The 26184-nt window shown below is 36.2% G+C and overlaps 1 protein-coding gene across 1 annotated transcript in view; it reads left to right on the top strand.

The window, feature by feature from the left end:
• CAMK2D (calcium/calmodulin dependent protein kinase II delta) overlaps window positions 1-26184 on the top strand; it is a 340685-nt gene that overhangs the window by 39100 nt on the left and 275401 nt on the right. The gene's annotated exons all lie outside the window — the stretch shown is intronic.

Below are 26184 nucleotides of genomic sequence, written 5' to 3'. Positions count from 1 at the left end.
ATATATTATATTACCTATAAGTCTTTGCAGTTAACTGTGACAGAGCCTACATAAAGAAAGCATTTTCTACTTGTGGAGTTTCAGGTATTATTAAGCAGGGTGGAGAAGATATTTTGAGGGGAAAAGGATATCTTTCCCATGCCTTCTAAATCACATTATGGAGGCAATTGTCCATCCTTCAACCATTGGGGATTTATTAAGAACAGACTATGTTCCAGGCACTGACAAAGGCTGGGGATAAAAATATAAAAATGAGACACAGTACCTGTTCATCAGGGAGTTTAACATTCTATTAGTTTATTCCCATTCTCAATAAAGCTGATTCTGCCCCTCAGCTAAAAGGAAGGAAATGAAGAAGTAAATGTTAATTTTTGTTTAAAAAAATCAGATTACATATTTGAAGTTCAGATTTGCATATTAAAATTTTAATTGTGAAGGAAAATGTTCTAAAGGCACATATACAATGAAATCAACATTTTAAGAAGAAAAATACACAACTGTAGGGACAAGATAATAAAAATCATTGCCAATTGCTTAGTTGTCAGACTGAATTTGAAGATTAGATCACTTTTTAAAACTGCTTAAAAGAATGACATTTTAAAATTCATTAACTAATGAACTAATTTAGGCTCCAATAAAAAAATTAATTTAGTGCAAAGCTGTATGTTAATTATGTATGTGCAATATTAAGGAGGGATAAGTTTCAGACATTTTTTCTCACATGAATAAATGAATGAATAAGAGCACTTTGCTAAGCACTGAAGATACAAACAGAAATGCAAAACAGTTTCTGATCATGAGGGGATTGAACAGTGTTTGGTAAACCTTAAAGAGTTATGCAAATGACAGTTGTTTTTATCATTACTATTATTCCTTTTCTGATCACTTCTATATGTGATAATATCTTTTCTACTGTATGCAAGTTATTTCTGGCTAGATGTTTCCACCTGCTTCTACCCACCATATGCTTTCCCTTTGCTCTGTAGTGTTGACTCTTCTGAGATTAGAGTTGTCTGTCATTCACAGTCATATAGCCTCATAGGAAGAAGAATTCTGTTAAAAAAAAAAAAAGGAGGAAGAGGAGGAGCTTGGGAATCATTGAAAGTATTTGTACAACTCCCTAAACTGAATTCAAGGAGATTTCTTCCCATCTAATACTTATCTATCTGTCCAATTCTTGGCTTACCTCATTGTACCTCTGAGATACCTGTCCAAAAGATATATGTATAAATGGGTTAATTCAATTGATTATTCATGTGACTACATGTCATTATTTTAGCAATGAGTTCTTCCACCCCCCTCCCCCGATTTAAATGACAAAACTCATCTCTTTTGAACAAATATAAATCTCACTGATAATTATCTGGGACATGAAAGCAGACAATACCATCCTCAGTAGATATATTTGGACAATAGCAATAAATTGTCTATTTCAAGGGCTCTTAATCTTTTGGGGGGTTATGTACTCCTTTTACAATCTGATGAAACTTAAAGACCTTTTGTCAGAATAATGTTTTTCAGTGCACAAAGTAAAATGTATGGAATCAAAGAGGAAACTAATTGTAATGAAATACAATTATTGGGGAAAAAAGTGAATGGACCTTAGTTAAGAACTCTTGCTCTATTTGGACTTGGCACAGGACATCCTCTGTGACATTAGTAAATATTCTTTATGCCTCTTGATACTTATCTATGGTCCCATTCTTTTCATATACATAACCTTCCAATTCTGAGATGCAGTGATTCTACAGTTCTGATCTTATATTCTATATTGCTCTAAATTAGGGGTTCTTAGTCTTTTTGTGTCACGGACCCTTTTGGCAGTCTGGCAAAAATCATGGAATGGACTTCTTTTCTGAATGGCTTTAAATACAGAAAATAAACCACATTGGTTGCCAAGGAAACCAATTATAGTGAAATAGTTTTCAAAATATTAACAAGCCCACAGGTTCTAGGTGAAGAACCATTGTTCTAAGTCAGTTGTGTCACTGAAAATTTGTTCTGCTATAGAAAAGTGCCTCAGCAACTGTCTATTCCTTTTTCACATTTTCATCAAAGATACCCTGGATGTATGGATATGTATTCTCATAAAGACTTCATAAAGATGAGAAAACAGGTATATGGGTAAGTAGTAAATATCTTCTAAGAGATCATCTCTTTTGTTTTAATGATGTTTGGAATTTATAATATACCTCTCTTTGAGATATCTTGAAAATCGTATTCTTCCTATGATCATAGACCTTAGAGTTTGTCAATTTCACCCCCCCCCCCTCATTTGACAGATGAGGGAGATCCATGAAGTTATATCTCGACCAGGGTTATAAACTAACAAGTATGTTAGGCATTATTTGAAAACTTGGGTTTTCTGGGCTTGAAGTCCAGCACTCCGTCTAATGCCCTATCTCTTTAAAACCGTGTTGTTCCATGTGTATATACACGTATATGTAGTGTGTCATTTCCATTTCTTCACATAGTCCCTTGGGGACTGAGATGATATAGAAGCCATATGTCCCACTTGCATTACTTCTGAGAAAAGATGACCTTAGGGGGCAACTAGGTGGCTCAGTGGATAGAGCACCGGCCCTGGATTCAGGAGGACCTGAGTTCAAATCCAGCCTCAGACACATAACACTTACTAGCCGTGTGACCCTGGGCAAGTCACTTAATCCCATTATCTAGCATAAAAAAAAAAAAAAGATGACCTTGGAAGTATGAGGTGATCTGTTACAATTCACATCCATTTGCTGCCCTTTTTTCGATTTCCAACTACAAACACTCAATAGGATGAACTGACTACCTTGATCTCAGGTCAACCTCTTTGCAATTGCTCCCCAACTGCTGTTTGCAATTTTGGGAGGCAGTACTGCTCAAAAATATCTCTTATCCTTCTCTACAACTTTCTGAAAATGAACTTATTTCTCTCAACCTTTGTTGTTCTGGGGGCAGCTAGGCAAATAAATCAAGTGTGTGCATTTTGGCAGAAGGGGTTTCTGTGCCCTTTTTGTCCTCATTGTAGTGCCTATGTCATATTGATAAAACTTTCTTTAAAAAAAATGCTGATAGAATCAATGCCTTTGTTTTTATGTAATTCATTTTCCAATTTATAGCTTGTTTAAATAGATCATGTTAGGGCTTTTGTAATTACCTGCAGAGCCTCCATCTCATTTGAACTTTTCTTTTAATTTGATATTGATTTTTGCTCTAATCTGCCAATAATTTGACTGCCCACAAACCTGTGATTACAAAACTTTCATTTAAGTCACTGGTTTTTTCTGTTTTTAAGATAGTCGGTTTCATTTCTGTATGATGTTCAATGTTTTCATTTATTCAATAATGGTAATAGCTAGCATTTATATAGTGCTCGAAGGTTTACAAAATGCTGTATATATGTTAGCTCACCACAATCCTGTGATGCTATTATTATTCTGTCCATTTTACAGATGAGGAAACTGAAGGTAAAGCAAAGTTAAGTGACTTGCTTAGGGGAGTTAGTAAGTGTAAGGCATTATTTGAATTCAAGTTGTCCTGACAAGTCTAACACACTCACCCACTGTGCTGTCTAGACACCAATTTAAGCACACTCGCCAATTACTTTATTAAATGTGTGCATGTGTGTGTACATATATGTGTGTATGTGTGTGTGCATATATATGTGTATATATATGAATGTATTTCTTTACTGTAGCTGTAACACAGATATTAATAATATAAAATCATTCACTTCTAAAGCTAGAAGGGACCTTTGAGGTTATTCAGTCAAAATGGGGATACTGTAATCCAGAGGAGTTAGTTCCGTGGCAATGCCCAAGGTCATACCAGTTATCAGGAGTAGAGCCAGGCTTTGAACACAAGCCCTTTGATTTTAGAGTTCCTTTTACTCTTCTACACTTCCTCTGTGAAATTTATTCTACTGCCTAATCTAAGATAGAATTGTAGAATTTGATTGGTGAGAGCAACCTTGGATATAAATTATCTCTTTTGAAACTGATGTTTTATAAATTAAATAACTAAGTCCCAGATAATTTAAGTGACATCAACAAAGTCACATAGCTTAGAATTAGAACCCAAGTGCCTTGACTCCCAATTTATCTTAAAACAGTTTAGGTTGAGGGTAGATATCTGTTTCTTAGCTAAGAAATAACTATTAAAAATTAGTTTCCTCCTACATAATGACAAATGGAAAGAGAGATGGCTAAGTTCTTACAAGTAGAGATTTAAGCAAGGTGTTAAAACTCTTTCTTATGTCCTCTAACTTCACTTTTTACACAGGAGGATACCTTGAATTATGATAGCTGTCCTTGTTTCCTTTTAGATACGGTGACAGATATTTACTTCAGCCGTGACTGGGCTCTGATAATTGTAGGATATGCTTCTTCTCAAGTGTGAGTGGTGAAAGTCCAAACTTGGTGAGACTTCTTACCCAGAATTTGTTTAGAGAATTGGCTTGCAGAACTGGCATGTTAATAGGAGCCCGTAAATCCATATCTATGGAGTTTAAAGCTATTTGAGGATTTGACCCATTGGTTTTGCTTTCACTGAAGGCGGGATGACCAATTAATCTGCTCAAGAAACATCATAAACTTGCAGTTGCTTAACAACATCAAAGCAAACAATAACTGACTGAGTTTTTCTAAGCTCATTTGTATTTAAAGTAACCTTGAACTTGTCAAGTGGGAGATGACTAAACATTGTCCAGATAGTTGATGACACTAAAATTAAATTAAACTCAGGGTTGCCCCACATTGACTCAAGGTGCGAAGGTGAAGGCTCAAAAATCGTGAATTTTCAATGAACCGAAATGAATTTGAGTGTTCTGGATGATACAGAATGAGTTTGACCTTTTGAAGGTTCTGTTTCCGGTAATTCAAAAGTCCTTTTCTCCTCATTCACTTCTGATATGGTGCTGTGATTTCAGAAATGTTTTCCTAGAGGCAAAGGTTTTTTTTTTTTTTCACTAAAATAAATTTAATGTAAAGTATAAACTACTAAACTAATCTTTGGCAGTGATTATTTAATTGTTGTCTCTGTATCCCTAGAAACTAGCACACAAAATACCTAGCACGTAGTAGATGTTTAATAGATGCTTGTTGGTTGATTGGTTAATTAAAATGTCTCTTAGTCTTTGACGAATTGTGTGAAACTTTTCAGATTGTCAAATGTAGGAAATGCAGAGAGATGGGGCATGGGGTATCTGTGCCAATCACCAGTCATTTGCAAATTTTCCCTTCTTGTGTTTTTTTTTTTAAGTAATTAAAAAATAAGCACTTCCTGTAAGATTTTTTTTTAAACCATGATTTCACCACTATAGGGAACTCCTAGTAAGAATGTTAAGTGACCAATAGCCTCTATTTGTCATCAGAATTAAAACTTGAACCCAGGTCTTCCTATTTCAGAGGCCAGTTCCCCTCTGTTCTGTGCTGGCTTTCCTAAGATAAACCTCTTACACACAACATAAAAATGCCATCTTTTCAAAGAAGTTTTAGCATTTTCCTCATGATAATTGGAATGCATCCTTGGCTTGGTCACCAGGCTTCAAAAACCTACCTTTACTTATTATATTCATTTATTCATTCATTCATCCATCCATCCATTCATTCACTTGTTTTTCATTTATTTAATTTTGTTTTGTTGTACTTTATTTTTAAGAATAATTTTATTTATTTTATTTTAATTTATGAAATAAAACAGACATTTCTATAACACAGTAGGATTAAAAAAAAATGATTGCACTGGTAAAACTGGAAAGCAGTTTGGCAGAAATTGGACCAATATCTTCCACCATTTACCAAGATAATGTCAAAATGGATGCATGGCCTAGATATAAAGAATAGGAGGGGGGTAGGGAGGGTGCAGTCATTGGAAAAAAAATTGGCTCATCTCAGGATCTAAGGTCATGACTTTGACCTCATCAGCACCGTTTTTCACTGATTACACACTAACCTTGGGCAGTACCCTTGTGAGTATATGATTTAGGGTAAAAGTAGGACAGTATTGATGACAATGTGTAAGTTAACTAAAGTTTATCACCACTGACAAAAACAGAGCTGGAAGCATAGATACTTCTGGATGGTTGGGGGAACACCACTATGTTTTCATATAAAGAAAATCATATTGATTATTGTGAGTATTAACCCAAAATAGAACAGAATACAAGGACTATAAAAATGTTGGGTGGTATAATGCTTGCTGTGGTATTTGTGGGTCTAATAAAGGGCATGTTAATGATGATTGACATGGCAGTTCTGACCAAGGCAAGAAACAGTGCTGGTGAACCAGTCATCTCTCTTCTCTTGTTCCTGTTTTATACTTGCTAAAGCAATTTTTTTTTTTTGCAAGTCATATACTTTGAACTGTTCTGTTTATGAGAGAAACCAGGTGACTAGGTAGTTAAATAGCTTTAGGGAAACTGGTTAACTTTTCTAATACTTAAGGATTTCCCTGATTTCAGTGGTGTGGATTGGATACTTGAGGCAACGTGGAGTCTGCGAGTAGAATGCTAGGTACAGAGTTAAGAGATATGGATTTAAATCTTGCTTCATATATTTACTAGCTATATGATTGTGCAAAACATGCTGAATCTCTCAGTTTTAGTGTCTTTATATAATGGGGATAATAATTCTTGAAATATTTTGCAGGGTTGTTATGAGGAAAGAGTTTTTGTTTGTTTTTGGTCTGAACCCATGATTTCACTGATTAAGGAACCTCTAACAATGTGGATTTACACCTGCTCTGCAATTTATACTTTCAGAAAGTTGCCTGGAATACCGAGAGGTAAAAGAATTTGCCCAGGGTCTCACAACCAGTATGTTAGTGGCGTGACTGGAACCTAGGTCTTCCTGACTGAGGTTGAGAAGTTCTCTGTTAACTATCCCAGGCAACTCTAAGATTTTAGTTGTCATTGCATTCTTCACCAGCATAGTTTGCAAGTCCTTTATGCCTTATGAGTTTTCATGAACTTACTGTAATAAAATATTTATGATCTGGTGGTAAAACTTCTGGTGATGAACGTTTCTGAAAATAGCTACATTGGACTTTAGATGACAGACACACTTTCCACTTCACAGTCTGAAGCAGTTTTAACTTTGTAGGACACATGAGAGCTAATGCTGCTGTAGCATCTAAAAATCACTGGCATAGGAATAGGATCTTAGTAAAAGATAAAACACTCTAATTTACACAAGTATCAAATCTTAAGTTTTGGGAAAGGGATAAAAAACACAAAAGGATATTTGGGGAGTACCTCTTGATAGATGAAATCTTGAGTTTTGGGGCTTTTAGAACCATAGAATCTCAGTGACTTTGGCCTTGCTATTCCATAAACAAGTCACTTTATCTTTTGGCTCTGGACATTTTCTCTGGCTGTCCCCCATGCCTGGAATGCTTCCTTTCCTCATTTCTACTTCCTGGCTTCCTTTAAATCCCAGCTAAAGTCCCATCTTTTACAAGAATCCTTTCCCAAGCCCTCTTTATCTAGTGCCTCCCCTCCATCAATTATTTCCATTTTTATCCTAAATATAGCTTTGTTGTCTTCCCCATTAGATTATGCTCTCCTTGAGAACAGAAACTGTCTTTTCTCCTTTTTCTATCCCCATTTGCTTAGCACGGTGCTTAGCACACATAGTAAATGCTTAATAATTATTCATTGACCTAGTTGGAAGGAACTTCAGAGGCTAACTAGTTTGGTTCATAACTGAATAAGAATCTCTTCAACAATAAGAATTTTTTTTTAACTTTTTTTGTGTGTTATGGACCCCATTGACAGTCTGGTGAAGCCTATGGCTCCTTCCCTCCACAAGGCCAGCTTTCTGTTCAATCTAAATGGTTAATTAGAAATTGCCTACATCAGTGCCTTACACATAGTAGTTAATGAATTTAAATTCAGTTGAATTATTGACTTTCAAACAACATTGTAGGTTTAGAAGTGACATTACAAATTATCAGTTAGACAAAATTTCTCATATAGTTGAATGTTAACTCAAGTATGGCAATTAACATTTTACAAGTCCCAGCCAATGTAGAGTGAATTAGACTAACTCACAAAACAATCACCATTTTATTTTGTTATTAAAAGTAATGAATTGGGATTAATTTAACATTTTGTTGTAATCAATTGTAATCAAGAAAACTGTAGATAAGATTTTGCTTAGCTTAGAGTCTTTCAACGATTTTCATAAATTCGCCATTCTGGTAATTTTGTAGAAAGCATACTCATTTGAAAGTGAATCACATTCTTCCATGGGATCCTACAAGTTACCTAGGTGTTGGACTATGTTAGAATTACCCTAGAAATATTATTAATTATTTGTGTTGGCTTTGCATTTATAATAAAATGCTTAGTGTTTAGTTGAATTTTATTACCTATGGGTAGTAAGCAAAATCAAGTCTTATCGAGAAAGAGACCACTTCCTCAAAATTCAACAGTGAAGTCTTCTTGACAATCTTTAAATAAAATACTTAGACAGGATTCCTAATAAGTAATACTTGAATATATTTCTAGGCCTTTCATTTACATAATCCATGTTAAAGTTTCTATGAAGGAATGGAGGCTTGAGAATATTTTTTACTAAATATGTATTTGATTTAAATTTGTTTTACCAATAAACTTGTAACTAAAATACAGTTGCCTCATGTACGTTGTTTCCGTTACAGTACTAATATGCAAACACTTGTATGTGAAAATTTGTATAGTTTTACACCCTAATTTAGGATATAAGGCCTGATATTCATTTTCATAAATTTCATTATCTAGTATGCAGGTATGAGTGCTTCAGGTAGACAACATTTTAAGTGATTATTAAATTGCTTTTTTTACTGTTGAAGTTTTTCCCATTAGAAGCATGCTGTTGTGGTCATTGACTTAACTTTGAGTAAAACCAGTCCCTTTAAATTAGAGTAGAGCTGCCTCTTTAAGATCTTCCCCTCCCCACCCTCACCCTTTGCACAACTGGATCTTTGATTTTGTCAGTGTAGTGGTGACCTCCAACCACCAAGGAAAAGAAGCACCTTCTTGAAACTTAAAGTCTTAGAGTTTCCTGGGGGTGGGGGTGGGGAGAGCATTTAGGGGCCAAGGGACTTGCTCAAGGTCACATAGCCATTAAGGAGGAAATTAAATTAGTCAAGTCAATGATCTTGAGGCCAGCTTTGCCAGCATTCTATCCACCAAAAATACTGCCTATGGCCTTTGGCTATAATGCTAAGATTCAAAATTTTGGGGGAAAATAAAAGCTATACTAGGGAATTACAATTTTTCTATTAGTAGAAATTGAAAATTGAGAAATAGAAATTAAGGCATTTCATGGTATAATTGATAAGAACACTAGGCATAGAGTCAAAAAGAACTGAGTTAAAATCCAGCCTTAGACACTTACTACCTATGTGACAATGGGCAAGTCACTTAACCTTTGTCTACCTCAGTTTCCTCCACTGTTATCTTGGGATAATAATAGTAGGTACTTCTTAAGGTTGTGGTGAGGATCAAAGCAGATAATATTTGTAAAAAAAAAAATGCCTGGTACAGTGCCTGGAACATAGTAGGCACTATATAAATGTTTGTTCCCTCCCCTTTTCGTTCCCTAGTAAAAAAGTTAAAATCTAAGCTGCTGAATATATAGTCAAAATGTCATTTAAATTACATTATCTTTTCTGAAAGTCTTATATGCAATATATAGAGGGAATTTATACAAATATTTGAGACCATTCCTAAAGAGATAAATGACCAAAGAATGAAAGGTTTTCAAAAGAAGAAATATCAATTGTCAGTAATTAGATGAAAAATGCTCGAAATAACTAATGAGAAAATTCTTATTTAAAACAACTCTGAGCTTTTTATATTATTTTATATCATCATCAAAGATAATAAAAGATAGAAATAGTCATCATTAGAGGGGCTGTGGATACATTAATACATAATTGGTGTTGCTGCAAATTGGTCCGGTGTGGTAGAGTGGAAAAAGAAATGTGTATGTATTCAAAGAACCTAGGCTTAGTGCCTTTTTGACTGTCATTTAAACCCTCTGGGCCTCACTTTCATCATCTGTAGAAGGAAGGGATTTGACTAGTTAACTTCTAGGTTCTCTTCTAGCTATAAATCTACATTCTTATGAAAATAGAATTATATAAGAAAGGTCATTAAACTTTCTCCCCTGGCACCTTGATCCAGTGATCTCATTACCGGGCATAAATACCAATGGAGTAATTGACTGAAATAAAGGTCCCATACATATCAGAAATATCCATAGCATCAGTTTTCTATAATAAATTAGAAACAAAGTATCTGTCCATTAATTTAGTAATAGCTGAACAAATTGTGGTATATTAATGTAATGGAATATTATTGTGTTATAAGAAATGATGAACATGATTCAATTCAATTCAATTAACATCTATTAAGTACCTGTGACACGTCAGACACTGTGCTAAGCATTGGAAATACAAAAAGAGGCAAAAGATAGTGCCTGCCCTCAAGGCACTTATGTTCTAATGGGGGAGGGAGGGAGAATTCAGAGAAACACAGAAAGACTTATTTGAATTTCTGCTAGGAAAAGTAAGCAGAACCAAAGGAACAGGATGCATAACTGCAATAATGTAAATGAAGACAGCGCTAAAAGACAAACCAAAGTCAGTAACGAGTGTTGGTACCAGAAGTAAGATAACAAAGACAACAGAACATACCTTTCTCTTCTCACTGGACTGGTGAAGGTACCTATGAAAAAGTTTAGGGGTGCTGGGACCCCGAAATCGCGACGCAGGCCCTGCCTGAATGAATTCAACTCAAATCTTCTTCCAGCCAGAGAAAAAGTTTATTAGAGATAAATCATATAGGTCAGACTCTTAAGGAATCTGAACATTAGTAATGCCCATGGGGACAGGCATGAGAGAATCTCAGCCTTTTGGGCATGAGAAAGTCTCAGCGTTTGAATGGGGGCCAGAGTGGATCTTATATACACTAAAGTAACTTTGGGTGGCCAGAGGAGGGGGCTGCGAAAAGGGTCTAGGTAGGAATTCTGATTGGAAGGTCTGAGAGATTGAATAAACAATGGGAATAGATAATGAAGGGAACTAGAAGGAAGAAGTTTGAAAGGCATCTGAATAAGATCAAAAGGTGGGGCCAGGGCTTTCAAAGGGAGATAAGGGGAGTTGATAAGGAACCGTTTGAGACCAGAGAAAAGTTTAAAGGCTTTCTGGGACCCATAGAGCCAAATTCTTTTTGGAGCAAAGGTCAAAGATCTCAGCTTGAGCCCATACCCCATCACCTGCAAGTGGAATGTTACATACAATGTCGTATGTAGTTATTTTGTTGGTCGCCTTTGGTTATATGTTTTCTTTGTTCCAAAGAAGGTTCCTTTCAGGAGAAGATACTAAGAAATGATTCATGGTGTAAGCAACAAAAGATTTAGATAAAATAAATGTCTTATACCACTTGTTGTTCAGTCATTCAGCCCTGTTTGACTCTCTGTGACCCCATGGGCCATACTGTCTTTGAAGTTTTCTTGGCAAAAATATTAGAACGGTTTATTATTTCCTTCTCTAATGGATCAAGGCAAGCAGAGTTTAAGTGACTTGCCCAGGGTCACCTAGCTAGTAAGTGTCTGAGGCCAGATTTGAATCCATATCTTCCTGACTCCAGATCTGACATTCTATTCACTAGGCTATTTCAGCTGCTTCCTACCAGTATTCAAAAGGGTGTATGTGGCTATCACACTTCTAGCTATGCATATGCTATCACAGCTGTAATGTTTTCTAAGCCTTTGGTTTCTCACAGTGAACTCACCCTGTCCTGGATTAGCACACTTTGATTCTGTGACAATGCCTAGGCTTGTCTGAAAATGCTCCAAACTTATTCTCTATTTCCAAAAGCTGCTTCATCTTCCTAATGGGATTTTTTTTCAGTGACCCAGCTGGCACCCAAACAAGATAGCAAAGGGAGTGATACAATACAAATGGACCCCAGTTACTCATTAGTCTGTACAGTATGTGCAAATATCAGCCTACATGGACATAGTCTTCTCAGTCCTTGTTTGATTTCTCAATGATGTGTCTCCTTTACTTATTATTTCCATATTTTTAGTTTTCCTTAAAGAAAAATGAGAAGAAATTTTTCTCTGTCCTCAAAATGGCTTCACTACTCCCTTCCCGCCTTGACCAGTAATTTCAGGTAGGCGTAAGATCAACAAGATGTTGATTGTCCTTTTCAGGGTCACCAATTCCCAGCTACAAATAGCTCTGCAAGCTCAGGATGTTTCTATATTTATAGCTTCAGCTCTGTACATTTTTTTCCTCCCGTCCCACTGAACAGTTTGCATATCTTGACTCTATTCCAGGGACTGAAAGGGAGTCAAAACCTGGGCGGTCATTTGGGAAGGCTGCACATCCTCCAAGGTTCAGAACTTTTCACTTCTTTTTAGCGCCACAAAATTGCATTTAAGGAAGTCTGTAATGAGTTTCTAACTTTATACTCTAGCTCTACACAGAAGATAGAGAAACTTTAACAGACTGTAGCTGCCATGTGCACCATAGGCTATGCTCCATTTTGACCCAGTTTTAAAAGAAAAGAAACAGTATATGGAAATGTCTGAGCAGCACAACAGACTGCATAAATCTCCCAGTATAATATATTACACCTTAATGACATCAACCATATGTCTCTCCATTGCCCTTTGATTCTAGGGCATTGGAGGATGAAGTACAATCTTCTCTGTAATTTCTTAGTTTATACTTTTATGTAGGATGATGCACTATCTTCCTTTCCTGCTTCTCTCTACAACATAATCACAAGACAGCAGCAACACCAATAACTATTTATTGGTTAGTTCCATGGGCTGAGCCCTAGGCTAGGATGTAGGGGAGAAAAAAAGGATAGATCTTATGGAATTTAAAGTTAAGGAAGGGAATAAGACCCCCATTCTATAGCTGTCATACTTTATGTTGCAAAACAAGCATGGTTGAGAATTACCCAACCAAGTGCTGGGTGAATTCTGATAAGTGGTCAGAGTATCAAAGAAGACCTCCGAGGGGCAGGTGATATTTGAGTTGCACTTAAAAAAAAAATAGGGAGGCATTCAACATTATGATGAACAAAAAGCAGTTTACCTTTTAGTTTCCTAGTTTACTGCTTTCAGTGTTCTGCCACTGCCTGGATATAATCACATTACACATGAAGAAGCATTTCATGAATTCCCAGTTTTTTTCCATTTTCTAAGTAGCCACTTAAATGTCTCCAGTTGTTCCCTCTTTTCAATAATGTACCTCAAGACTTGAAAATAAAGAATGCATGCCTATGTGGGAAATAAGTAGCTAGCTTATTTGTCCCCATCCTAAAACTTCTCTTTTGTTTGTTCTCAAATTGAATCAGTGGTTGATTTACTGTTTATCTCAGATGTCCTCTCCTGAGCACATTTAGGGACCGTGCTTTCTGTGATTTCTGACAAAATAAAATTGAGTGGAGAAGAATTAACTTTTTTATATCTCTAAGAGAATTTCTGGTTCTAAGAAAACTATGTTTTCATTACTATTTAATTTTTTTTTTAGAAAAAGACTTACATAATCCATATGCCTACATGTCTGTGCAAATGAGACCCATTTGAATGTATATTTATTAGTTAAGTGTGGTAATTTTTTTTTTTTAATTTCGGTAGAACACACACCAACTTCCTGTTTTGTAGCCAAATTCATTAGCTATCTCTATTTCTTCCTACCCTTAAGTTTCACATGAAAACTTTGTTTCCCCTTTTCTATAGCCCTTCAGTTTGAATGGGGACAAGTGGCCTCAGCTGGCCTTTTATTTTGCAATTATTCTTCACCATGGGCTTGGGGCCTCATGCAAGTGTTTCATTTTCAACAAAGAGGTGGAGTAGAGAGAAGATGAACATTTTGTTTTCAGAGTTGCTGGGGAAGAACCTTGTTATTTTTTTTTTTAACTTCCTAAAGTGAAAATAACTAGGTGTTTTGCATGCTGGTATAATTTTACTGTGGTATGTATGAAGTGGTCAGAGTGCCGTGGGAAGCCTGGTTGCCATGCAACAGATGGCAGGCTAGATGACTTGAGTGGTAACTGACATTGCCAACTCTTCCTTTAGTTGGAATTTAGTATCGGGGCAGATCTTCACCGTAGTGCAGGCTGATTTCTGGGAACTGGTTACAAAAAATGGGCCTACGAGTTGACCTACCAATTGGTTTTAGAGAAAGTTTCTCCAGAATATTCTCTTCTGCTTTTGCTTCCATGAAGGCCCCAGGCCTGAGAATCGTGTCACATTATACAGTTTTAGACTTGCTGTACATCAATAAAAGAAATGATAAGGAATAATGTGAAATCCTCTTGGATTAATACTGTTTTCTGAGGGAGAACAAGAGCTATGTAGCATCATATTCTCTGATTTTCAAGACTAGGTCCACAATAGTAGGCACCAAAGTTAAATTTAACTTTTTTTTTTATGTTGGATACTGTATTTGTGCTTTTTTATTTTTTATTTTTTTTTAAACCAGCACCACCCCAATTGTATGTAGTGTGAGTGAAGGCTGGAAAATTTTGGACACTATAGTTGATCATAGTCCCATTCCAGAAGAGAGACAGGATGATATTGTAGAAAGAGCACTGGATTTGAGTCAAAAAACCTGGTTTGAATACCGTATTTGTCACTTATTATCTGAGTGATCTTAGGTCAGCTCAGTCAGTCAACACCTACTATGTGCTGGGTACTGTGCTAACTGTTCTGGGGACAAAAGCATGAAAAGAAAGGTAGTGCTTACCCTCAAGGAGCTTACTGTGCAGGAAAACAATACCTTAAAGGAAGGTAGGAAGGTGAAAAAGGGTTAGGGGAAGTGTCCCGGGTCAGGGACATGATAAAGTCTAGGCCAAAGGAATGCATAGGTAGGAAATGAAGAGATGATTGGCCTAGGAGCACTCTTTCAATGGAGGCTTTCAAAGCAATTCTTTGCCCCTTCCTTGAGTCCTAGGATCAGAAGGACAGAGGGTACTGGGGGTGCTGATGAGATGTGAGACCTAAAGCTGATGCAGTCTCTCATAGGATGGTGAATTGCCTGGTAATGAGGTTTTCTCAGGCCATGATGGAGTACAGTCCAAAAGAGTGCAACTGGTGGGAAATGTAGGAGTACTTAATTTCTCTGGACGTCAGTTAGTATCAATTTTAAATCCTATTCTTCTGTCAAATTATTTTTGGAGAGATCCAAACTCCATATACTGCATTTATAAGTCATGTTGATGAACATTTCCAATAATGTTTTAACAAAACTATAAGCTTTTCCATTTATCCTGAGTAATAATAATAATGGGCAGCTAGGTGGCGTAATGGATAGAGTACCAGGCCTGAAGTCAGGAAGATCAGAGTTCAAATATGGTCTCAGATACTTACTAGCTGTGTGACCCTGGGCAAGTCATTTAACCCTGTTTGTCTTAGTTTCCTCATCTGTAAAATGATTTGGAGAAGGAAACAGCAAACCACTCCAGTATTTTTGCCAAGAAAACCCCAAATGGGATCATGACGAGTTGGACACCACTAAAAAGACTGAACAACAACAACAATAGTAATAATAAGATAGCAATTTAGTGCTTTGAGGTTTGCAACATGTTTTCTATTATATCATTAGATCTTCACAACGATTCTGAGAGATAGATGCTTTTATTCTCATTTTCCAGATGGGGTAACTGAGGCTTACAGAGTTTAACCAAATTCACAGGGTCATATAGATAATGAGAGAGAGAGAGAGAGGGAGAGAGAGAGAGAGAGAGAGAGAGAGAGAGAGAGAGAGAGAGAGAGAGAGAGAGAGAGAGAGAGAGAGAGAGAGGGAGGGAGAGGGAGAGAGAGAGAGAGAGAGAGAGAGAGAGAGAGAGAGAGAGAGAGAGAGAGAGGTAGCTATAACCACATAGACAAAAGCTCTTTGGAATCTTTTATAGTTTTTAAGAGTATAAATGGTTCTTGAGGCCAGTGAGAATGAAACTATTGGATTAGAAAATCTCCAAGGTCCCTTCTCAATCAGAACATTCCGTCTGTAATCCAACCTCCGCCACACCAACTTTAGTTTTATTTCATTTGGTCCTCTGTCACTTCAGTTTGTTGATATTGTTAAGTTACACAGCTGGATGTAAGCAATCTCATTTATTTCATGAAAGACAAATGAATTTACCCAATGAAAGTTTTATGTTTTCTACCTTAACTTGAAAGGCAATGGGATAGCATATTATATTTCTTGTAAAATATAGTCTTAAGTGACTTTTAAAAAAATGTCAGCTCTTAGACCATTCCAGTTCCTACCCTTGTACTTAAAATACTTTGGTGCTAGAAAAATTGAGTGTGTTTTTTAAGGCATTCTGGAAAAAGTTCCCCTGACCTTCCTTGGTGACCAAAATTCTTTATGTAGTAATTCATCACGTTTCTAATATCATAGCAGAAATTCCTACATATGCAATGACATATCCTATACAGAGCAAGTGAATCAAAGAAAATTTTGCAAAGTTGCAGATAAAACTAACCTAATTTTATACAAAAGCTTGATTTAAGATTTTTAAAACTTGTTTATTGAGTTACAGATAGTTTCTTTGTCTTTCCAGATTCCCCCAAAGTTCTATCACCTCTTAAGCTTTTCTCTTATTAAATAGTTTATAGGACATCAGCTAATTTTTTGCACAAGGTCTATATAGATAGAAACAGAATTAAACTTTTCTATTTGTGTTCATGACCCTGCAATGTCCTATCAGATTTTATTCTGTTAGTTTTATCATGTTTCTAATACAAAGTCATTTTGAAGCCTAACTCTAATCATCCAAGAGTATGTGTGTATCTTCTAACTTGCTGATAGTTGAGACTTTAGGAAATAGGTTTCCTATTTGAGTCTCTGTCTCTATCTCTCTCTTTGTCTTTTCTCTTTGCCTCTTTTCTCTGTTACTCCTCTCCTTTTTCTCTGTCTCTGTCTCTCATTGATAAAATGTTGGATAATGCTCTTTGTACAAAAAGCTGGCTCCTAAGGCACTTCTTTTGTATTATCATTCCAAAAATGACAATGAACCATTGAAAACAACTCTTTGAGAATGATACTCTATCCAGTTGTCCATTCTTAAAATAGTCATGTGATAAAAGCTATATTTTTTCTAAAATAGAAAGTAGACCTTGAACTCAGACTTGGGTTCAAATCCTGCCTCTGACACACTGATTTTGTGGCCATGGTCAAGTTACTTAACTTCTTAGTATCTCAGGTAACCTTCTGAGACTCTAAGTTTTGGAACAAGTACCAGTCTGCATTGAGAAAGAAAGAGAGAGAGAGAGAGAGAGACAGAGAGAGAGAGAGACAGAGAGAGAGAGAGACAGAGAGAGAGAGAGACAGAGAGAGTTCTCACCAGGTGCTCCTTGTACCAATGAAATCATAGATCTGTTATTAAAAAAAAAATGATTTGTGCAATTTGTGAAAGGACCCCAATCCTTTACTTAAAATCCCAAATATTCATTATGTGTATATTTCTATATCTAGATATCTATCTGTATACATATATATATGTACACATATACATACACACATGCATGAATATATACACACATATGTATATGTTTTCCTTTTGATCTGTCTTACTTTACAAAGTCTTGTTATTCTCTATTCTGTTCTCTTTTCAAGTTTTATAAATCATTTTTGATAAGTTTTTTTTCATAATATAACCTCCATTGTGTTTTGTTTTGTTTTTTACTTTTACTTTTTTTAATTGTGGGAAAGGAACAAGGATTTATGGGTTCTGTTCAGCCCAAGTGGGTTCTTCTTGTCACATTAATTTAGGTTGGATAACTTTTTTCAATAAGATTTTGTAGGACTTTTAAGTAAAGGCAGAGTCAGTGTTTTAAGAAAGTTGAAGATTTTAAACAACATTGAGCTGAGAAGAAAAGGAGGAAGTCTTAATTCCACTGTCAGATTTTCCTTTTCCTCTATTCTGTTTTTATAATAAAATGATTATTTTCTTTTTGATGTGTGTCCAGTACTGAGAGACAGGGCCAATGGACCTGTCATACACTTACCATTTTGCTGCTTGTCTTAATGCTCAGATTTTCTGTGTGTAGTGTAGGATGAGATGTAAATGAAAGCTACTGAGTACCCTTACATTTGAAGTGAATCTTCATTTGAGTGTGAAAGGACTTATTAAATTTATGCTCACTAATCATTACTTTAAAAAAGGAAATTGACAGCATGGTTATGAAAAGTATCATTCTTATTGTTAATTAAATGACATTTAAAATTAATAATTTAAAATTAAAAGATTAATATGACTAAATTTTCTTGGTAAATGTTTACACTTTAATTTTAGCACATGAAATATTCTGACAATTTGATTCTTTATTTTTAAAGCACATGCTACAAGTCAGTCACTGAATAGATAAGTTGACTTTATCTTCCATTTCCATAGAATGTTCTAAACTGGTCTATCTTACAAATATCTCATACTTGGGATGGAACAAAGATGGTGGAGTACAGATGAGACCCCCCTGAACACTCCCAACATTTTCCTGCAAATAACTTTAAAATAATGTGTCAAATCAAATTTTGGAGTAGCAGAGTGAACAAAAGGTCAGAGAGAGACATTTATTCAGCTTGAGACAACTTTGAAAGTTAGTAGGAGAGATCTATAACACTGGGGTGGGCACAAACCTGAGGTGTGGATAGAGCACCAATGATGGGCCTTTGAGATGTGAAAGCAACATTAGCAGCAGCTTCAGGAGTTCTCAGCCCAGAGACAGTAAGGTGGTTGGACAACTGGTCAGCAAGAGATTATAGGGACCCTTTACTGACACTAGGTGCAGCTTATGCTGATTGGCATCTCCATTGGCCATGCATAGTTCAAGGTTGCAGTTCCAGGACAGAGAGGAGCACTTGTGATAAGTCACAAGCTAGTAGGGACTTTGGTCACAGTTCCAGGGCCAAGAGGAGCAGCAGCCCTTCCTGCGTGAAGACCAGAGCACAAATCAGAAGAGTAGTGACCATACTTCTTCTAGATAACACCACCTTGGAAGCGCCCAAAACTTGCAGACCCCCAGAAGTAGCTCTGACAGCAGTAGCACAAAAAAGCTTAATTCTTGGCACATTGTCTCTCCCCCCTCAGGTGAGCAGACACCAACTGTAACATAAATTTCAAAGTCAAGAAATAGGCTGGAAAAATAAGAAAATGACAAAAAAAAAAGAACTTGACCATAAAAAGCTACTATGGTGGCAGAGAAGGCCAAGACATAAACTTAGAAGACAACAATGTGAAAATAGGTACAAGCAAAACCTCAAAAAATGCTAATTGGACCAAAAGTCAGCAAGAATTCCTAGAAGAATTTAAAGTGGTAGAGAAAAATTTGGAAAAGAAGTGAGAGTGATGCAAGAAAATTATGAAAGGAGAAACAACTTGGTAAAAGAGGCACAAAAAATACTGAAGAAAATTACATCTTAAAAAACAGAATTGGTCTAATGGAAAAAAAGGCGCAAAAATTCACTGAAGAACTCCTTAAAAAGCAGAATTGGCCAAATGGAAAAAGAAAATCCTGAAGAAAATAATTCCTTAAAAAAATTAGAATTGGCAAGTGAAAGCTGCTAACTCCATGAGGGTTCAAGAAATGATTAAACAAAGTTTTAAAAAAATTCTTTTTAAATAGTAGAAAATATGAAATATCTCATTGGAAAAACAACTGAGTTGGAAAATAGATTGAGGAGAGGTAATTCAAGAATTATTTGACTACCTGAAAGCCTTCATCAGGAAAAAAAAAGAGCTTACATATCATGTTTCAAGAAATTATTGAGGAAAACTGACTCAATATCTTAGATACAGAGGGTAAAATAGAAATTGAAAGAATCCACCTATCACCTCTTGAAAGAGATCCCAGGGCAGTTAGGTGGCACAGTGGGTAGAGCACCGGCCCTACAGTTGGGAGGATCTGAGTTCAAATGTGGCCTCAGACACATAACACTTACTAGTTGTGTGACTCTGGGCAAGTCATTTAACCCCAATTGCCTCGTGCCCTCTCCCCTCCCAAAAAAGAAAGAAAGAGATCCCAAAATAAAAACTCCCAGGAACATTGTAGCCAACTTCCAGAGCTTTCAAGGCAAGGAAGAAAATATTGAAAGCAGCCAGAAAGAAATAATTCAAATATTGTGGAGCCACAGTCAGGATCACACAAGATCTAAGCAGCTTTCGCATTAGAGAGCGATGGCTTGGAATATTATATTCTGGAGGGCAAAGGGGCAATGATTACAACAAAGTATAACCCACTTAACAAAGTTTTAATATAATCCTTCAGCTGGGGGAAAATGGACATTTGAAAAAAAATATAGAGGACTTCAAGCATTTCAGATGAAAAGACCAGAGCTGAATAGAAAATTTGACATTCAAACAAGACTCAAGAGAAGCATAAAAAAGGAAACATGAAAGAGTAATCATAAGGGACTCCATAAAGTTAAACTGCTTACAATACTATATGGGAAGATGATACAAGTGACTTCTAAGAATATTATCATTATCAAGGGAGTTAAAAGGAGGCTCCATAGACAGAGGGCACAGGTGTGAACCAATTATGTTGGGATGATCTCCGAAAAAAATATATATGTCTAAAAGTGAAAAAGAGGGATGCACTAGGAGAAGGGGGGAGGGAGAGGTAGAATGGGGAAATTTTTTCACATAAAAAGAGGCATGCCAAGGAAGAGCTTTATAGTGGAGAGAAAAATGGAGTTGGGGTGGTGGGCAGTGCTTGAACCTCACTCTCATCAGAATTAGTTCAAAGAGGAAAGAATAGATGTATACACATATATGTATACATATATGTATTCTCTCTCTCTCTCTCTCTCTCTCTCTCTCTCTCTCTCACATATGGAGATCTGTTTTACCCAATAGGAGAAGAGAGGGGGAAGGGGATAAGAGATATGGTGGGAGGGATGATAAAAGGTAAGGTGGATTAAGGGAGGTAAGTGGTCAGAAGCAAAAGAGACTTTAGAAGAGGGACAAGATAAAAAGAGAGAGAAGGATAAACAGAAGAAAATTGGATGGAGGGAAATACAGAATTAGTAATAACTACAGTGAATTTGAATTAGGATGAGCCATCCCATAAAATGGAAGTGGATAGCAGAATGGATTAGAAACCAGAATCCAACAGTATGCTGTGTATGAGAGACCCACTTGAAGAAAGATACACATTGAATTAAAATAAAGGGCTAGAGCACAATCTATTATGTTTCAGCTGAAGTTAACAAAGGCAGGGGTAGCAATCATGATATCAGATAAAACAAAAACAAAAATAGACATAAGAAAGATGATCAGGGAAACTACACTTTGCTAAAAGTTACCAAAAACAATTTAGTAACATAAAAAAACAATTTACAGCAAGTTTCTGTGTTAAAGACCTCCTTTCTCAAATATGTAAGGAACTGAGTCAAATTTATAAAAATGACCCATCCCTCAGTTGATAAATTGTCAAGGAATATAAACAGGCAGTTTTCAGAAGAAGAAATCAAATCTAACTATAGACATATGAAAAAATGTTCTAAATCACTATTGATTAGAGAAAGGCAAATTAAAACAACTCTGAGGTGCCATCTCACATTTATCAGAAATGAGAAATGCCGGAGGGGATGGGGGAAAATAGGTACCTTAATGAACTATTATTGGTAGAGTAGTGAACTGGTTTAGCCATTCTGTGGAACAATCTGGAGCTATGTCCAAAGGGCTGTAAAACTATGCCTATCCTGTGATCCAGCAATATTACTACTAAGTTTGTACCTCAAAGAGAACAAAGAAAAAGGAAAATAGCTTAGATGAGCAAAAATATTTATAGCTGTTCTTTTTGTGGTGGCAGAGAAATGGAAATTGTGGGAATGCTCATTAACCAAAGAATGGCTTAACAAATTGTGGCGTATGATTTAAAAACAATTATTTTTTTGTTACATTTTAAGTTCTGAACTGTCTCCCTCCCTACCTTGAAATAGAGTAGGCTACCATCTGACACATATGTATATGTATATATGTGTGTATAAACACATATGTTTATGTGTGTTGTTTATATGTGTAAGCATGTATGCATACACATACATATGTGTATGTGTATATATACATATATATTTAAAACCATACTATGCATACTTCTATTTATCAGTGATTTCTCTGGAGGTAGATAGCATCTTCCTTCATTGGTCCTTTGCAGGTGATTTGAGTATTTATAATAAAATAACAGTTGTTCACAGTTTGTCTTCAAACAATATTGCACTTGCTGTATACAATATTCTCTTCATTCTTCTCATTTCACTCTTCATTATTTTGTGCAAATCTTTCCATGTTTTTCTAAAATCAATCTGCTTATCATTTCTTACAGCACAGTAGTATTACATCACAATCATATACCAAAACTTGTTTAGCCATTCCCCAGTTTATGAATATTCTTCGCCCCACAGAGAGAGCTACTTCAAATATTTTACAGCATATAGGTTCTTTTCCTTTTTCCCCGATCACCTTGGGAAGTAGAACTAATAGTGTTGTTGCTGGGTCAAGAGGTATACATAGTTTTATAACTCTTTGGGTATAATTCCAGATGGTTCTCTAAAATGGTCGGATCAGTAAACAGTTCCACCACCAATGTATTAGTGTCCCAGTTTTTCCACATCCCTTCCAACATTTGTCATTTTCCTCTTCTATCATTTTAGCTAATCTGACAAGTGTGAAATGATATCTCAAAGTTGTTTTAATTTGCATTTCTTTAGTCAATAATGATTTAGAACATTTTTATATGATAATATATAGCTTTGATTTCTTCAGCCAAAACTACCTGTTCATATCCCTTGACCATTTATCCATTGGGAAATGGCTCATATTCTTAAACATTTGACAAATTTCTCTATATATTTGACATATGAGACTTTTACCTGAGAAAACGTTTGAAACATTCCCCCTCTCAAAAAAAAATTCAGCTTTCCTTCTCATCTTGGCTACATGGGTTTTATTTGTACAAAACCTTTTTAATTTAGTGTAATTGGTGGCACATGAGTGTGATGAAGTACTAATGTGCTATAAGAAATGGTGAAGGGTGTGGTTTCAGAAAAGCATCACAAGATCTATATGAACTATAGCAGAATGAAGTGAGGAGAATCAGGCAATCATTGTGTATAGTAATAGCAACGTTGTAAGAATGATCAATGATTGTAGCTACTCTGATCAATACAGTGATCCAAGACAATTCCAAAGGACTCATGCTTAAAAAAATGCTATTCACCACCAGAGAAAGCTGATGAACTCTGAGTACAAATTGAAGTATAATGTTCTCACTTTATTTATTTTTGTTATTTTGCTTTGTTTTATGATATGGATAACATGGAAATATTCACATGTATAATTAATATAATATTGGAAGGAAAGAATCTGGAACTCAAAATTTTAAAAGAATGTTTAAAATAAGGAAGTCTTTTTTTAAAGAAAGAAAAATATATTATACTCATCAGAAAATGGAATGGAACCAAGGAAATAGATGATTTAAAGTAACTCTTAGGAAAAAAACAAACTCAAAATGTGTATCTAATATTAAGGAAACAGTAAAATCCAAAAGGCTATGGCACCACATCTACCTTACTATTTTCTGGACCCATGTGACCAAGTTCAGTACTGGGGGAGCCCAACCACTAATGAGGGGATCTAAGCTCCCTTTTTTTTCATACTCTTAAGTTTATGATTAAGCTTAGGTTGTGGCTTATGCCTGATCTCTAGAAAGGGGGAAAAGTAAAAAAAAAAAAAAAGTATTTAATTACAATGTAAATCAGTTATAGGACAGGTATTTATTTCCTAAATACAAAATAAATTCAGTGTTCGTGGACAAAACAACTTAAAATAGTATTCTGTAACAACTTATAAATACTGCTACATTTGAGAATGAAATTTTACTCATGAAGATGCTTAACACTCATCGAACCATAAAGAAATTTTCAAGACTACTGGATAAGCATTTTTCATTTCACCTTGGTTCTGCTGTACTCAAACAATTATTGGCTCATGTATTTTGGTAAAATGGGCTAGCATTGGGCCATTGACTCTTGTAGAGGCAGCTGGGTGGCCCAGTGGATAGAGCACTCCTGAGGTCAAAGACCTGAGTTCAAATGAGGCCTCATGTATTTACTAACTATTTGACCCTGGGCAAGTCAGCCACTGTCTGCCTAAATTTCCTCATTTATAAAATAGGTGTAACAATACCACCTACCTCCCAGGGTTGAGCTGATATTCATAGGCACTTTACAAACTTAAAGCTCACTTTAAATGCTAGCTATTTTTGTTGGTGACTGTCTTCCTCGAAGCCTCTGCAGTAGTTGTTGGAGACTCCTTATCTCGCTGACAGGCAGTTCTGACCAAAAGGTCCCAAGACCTTTGAACTTCTCAAACTCAAAAGGTTATCTCCAAGCCTGGACATGTCCATCTCAGAATAGATACTTGGTCGCCTGAGATCAGAAAAGAACAAAGCCCAAAAAAAGCAGAACCAAACCCAGGCTCTGGCTTGCCAAGGCAGGTCAGAAGTACAGAGCTCAGGTGTTCATTCACTGTTTCCATGTGCTCAGGGAAGGGGACAGGTCAAGCCATGTCTCCCCGAATCCTCATAGGAAGTTACTCAAAATAGTCCTGAGAGCATCAACAACTGAAAAGGAAGAGTCTTGATGGTAGGGACATTCCCTTTTAAATATCCACTGAGTCATCAGCTCTTCTTGCTCAGTGGCCAATAAGGAGAAATGCCTCCTCATCTCAGAGCTGCCAAGCTCTTTAAAGTCTGAGCCATTACATGGGCAGAAGCAGCCAGGAAGTTTGTCATCCTTCAAGGGCCTGAATGCTGAGTCATCACATCCCTCGAGTCCCCAGAAGTTTCCATGGTGTCTCTGAGCACTCGTTCCCTTGGATGACCCTAATGCCACCCCCCATACACATAACTTTTTAATATGGGTCAGAATCCTTTTCCTAAGTGAATATGTAACAGGCTTTGTCCATGAAGGAGATACTAGATAGCATTCTGAGCATATTTATTTGGAACTCTTTCTGATATATGGAAGAAGGAACGGGTATAAACATGTTTTTGGCCAACCTGCTTTCCATTTTTCTCCAGCAACTCTAGTAAAATAGGGAATTCTCCAAGCAGCTTATGCTCTTGCGTTAATCACACACTGGTCATTGAAACTGATTTTAAAAAATGCTTGCTTCCCTAATGCATTATACTCATCTACTTTTCTGTTTTATAAATACCATTTTATGTTCGAGATCCAGATGTATTATGGAAAAAAAATCCTCCATTTTATAAATTGTGATAGAGGAGGGAGTCAAGCATTTATTACGTACCAGGCACTATGCTAAGTGCTTTATAAATTTTGTCTCATTTAATTGTCACAATAGTCCTGGGAGTTTGGTGCTATTGGTTTCCCCATTTTACCTCTGAAGAAACTGAGGCAGACTTTTTTTTTGTCATTTCATATACAACCATTTTATTTTTTTTTACGTATGAGTGCACAAAGAAGCCACTGCTATCTCAGTCAGATCATTGAATAACACATAGAAAAATTCATACGTACTTCCGATGAAAAAGAAATGAGTATCCAATTCATCACAGTGATAATTTCAACAAAGATAAAAAAACAAAATGCAAATATTGCTTTAGGACACTCCCCAACATAGTCAGATGAGTCTGGGATGTGAACCTAGATCCTCTAACTGCTGCTGTAACTTTCTGTTAATTCACTGGCTCCCACATGAGGCAGTTTTAAGTGACTTGGTCACATAGCTAATGAGTGTTTGAGGATGGATTACTCAGATCTTACTGACTTGAAGGGCCCATGCTTTATCTGCTTCACCAACTAGGAAAGCTGGGCATGGTGTGATGATTAATGGTGAGGGTAGATTTTAAATGAGTCAGAAAAAGTTTAAGCAGGATCTCTTGTGGTCTAAAGTTTGACAGGCAAGGTAGGGCCATGGGAAAAAAAATTTTTTTTTATTTGTTTTTGGTTTTTTTAGTAAGGCAGTTGGGGTTAAGTGACTTGCCCAAGGTCACACAGCTAGTACATGTCAAGTGTTTGGTCAGAGGCCGGATTTAAACTCAGGTCCTCCTGACTTCAGGGCCGGTGCTCTATCCACTGTGCCACCTAGCTGCCCCCAAAAGAAAGTTTTTAGAACTGACATTTTGAAGACAAAAATGAAATTAATTCTGTTGAGGA

The sequence above is a fragment of the Vombatus ursinus genome, unplaced genomic scaffold, assembly GCF_900497805.2.
Source record: "Vombatus ursinus unplaced genomic scaffold, bare-nosed wombat genome assembly UNPS02014821.1, whole genome shotgun sequence".
Classification (NCBI taxonomy): domain Eukaryota; kingdom Metazoa; phylum Chordata; class Mammalia; order Diprotodontia; family Vombatidae; genus Vombatus; species Vombatus ursinus.
The sequence above is the reverse complement of the archived record's forward strand: the minus strand, read 5'-3'. Positions and strand labels throughout refer to the sequence as shown.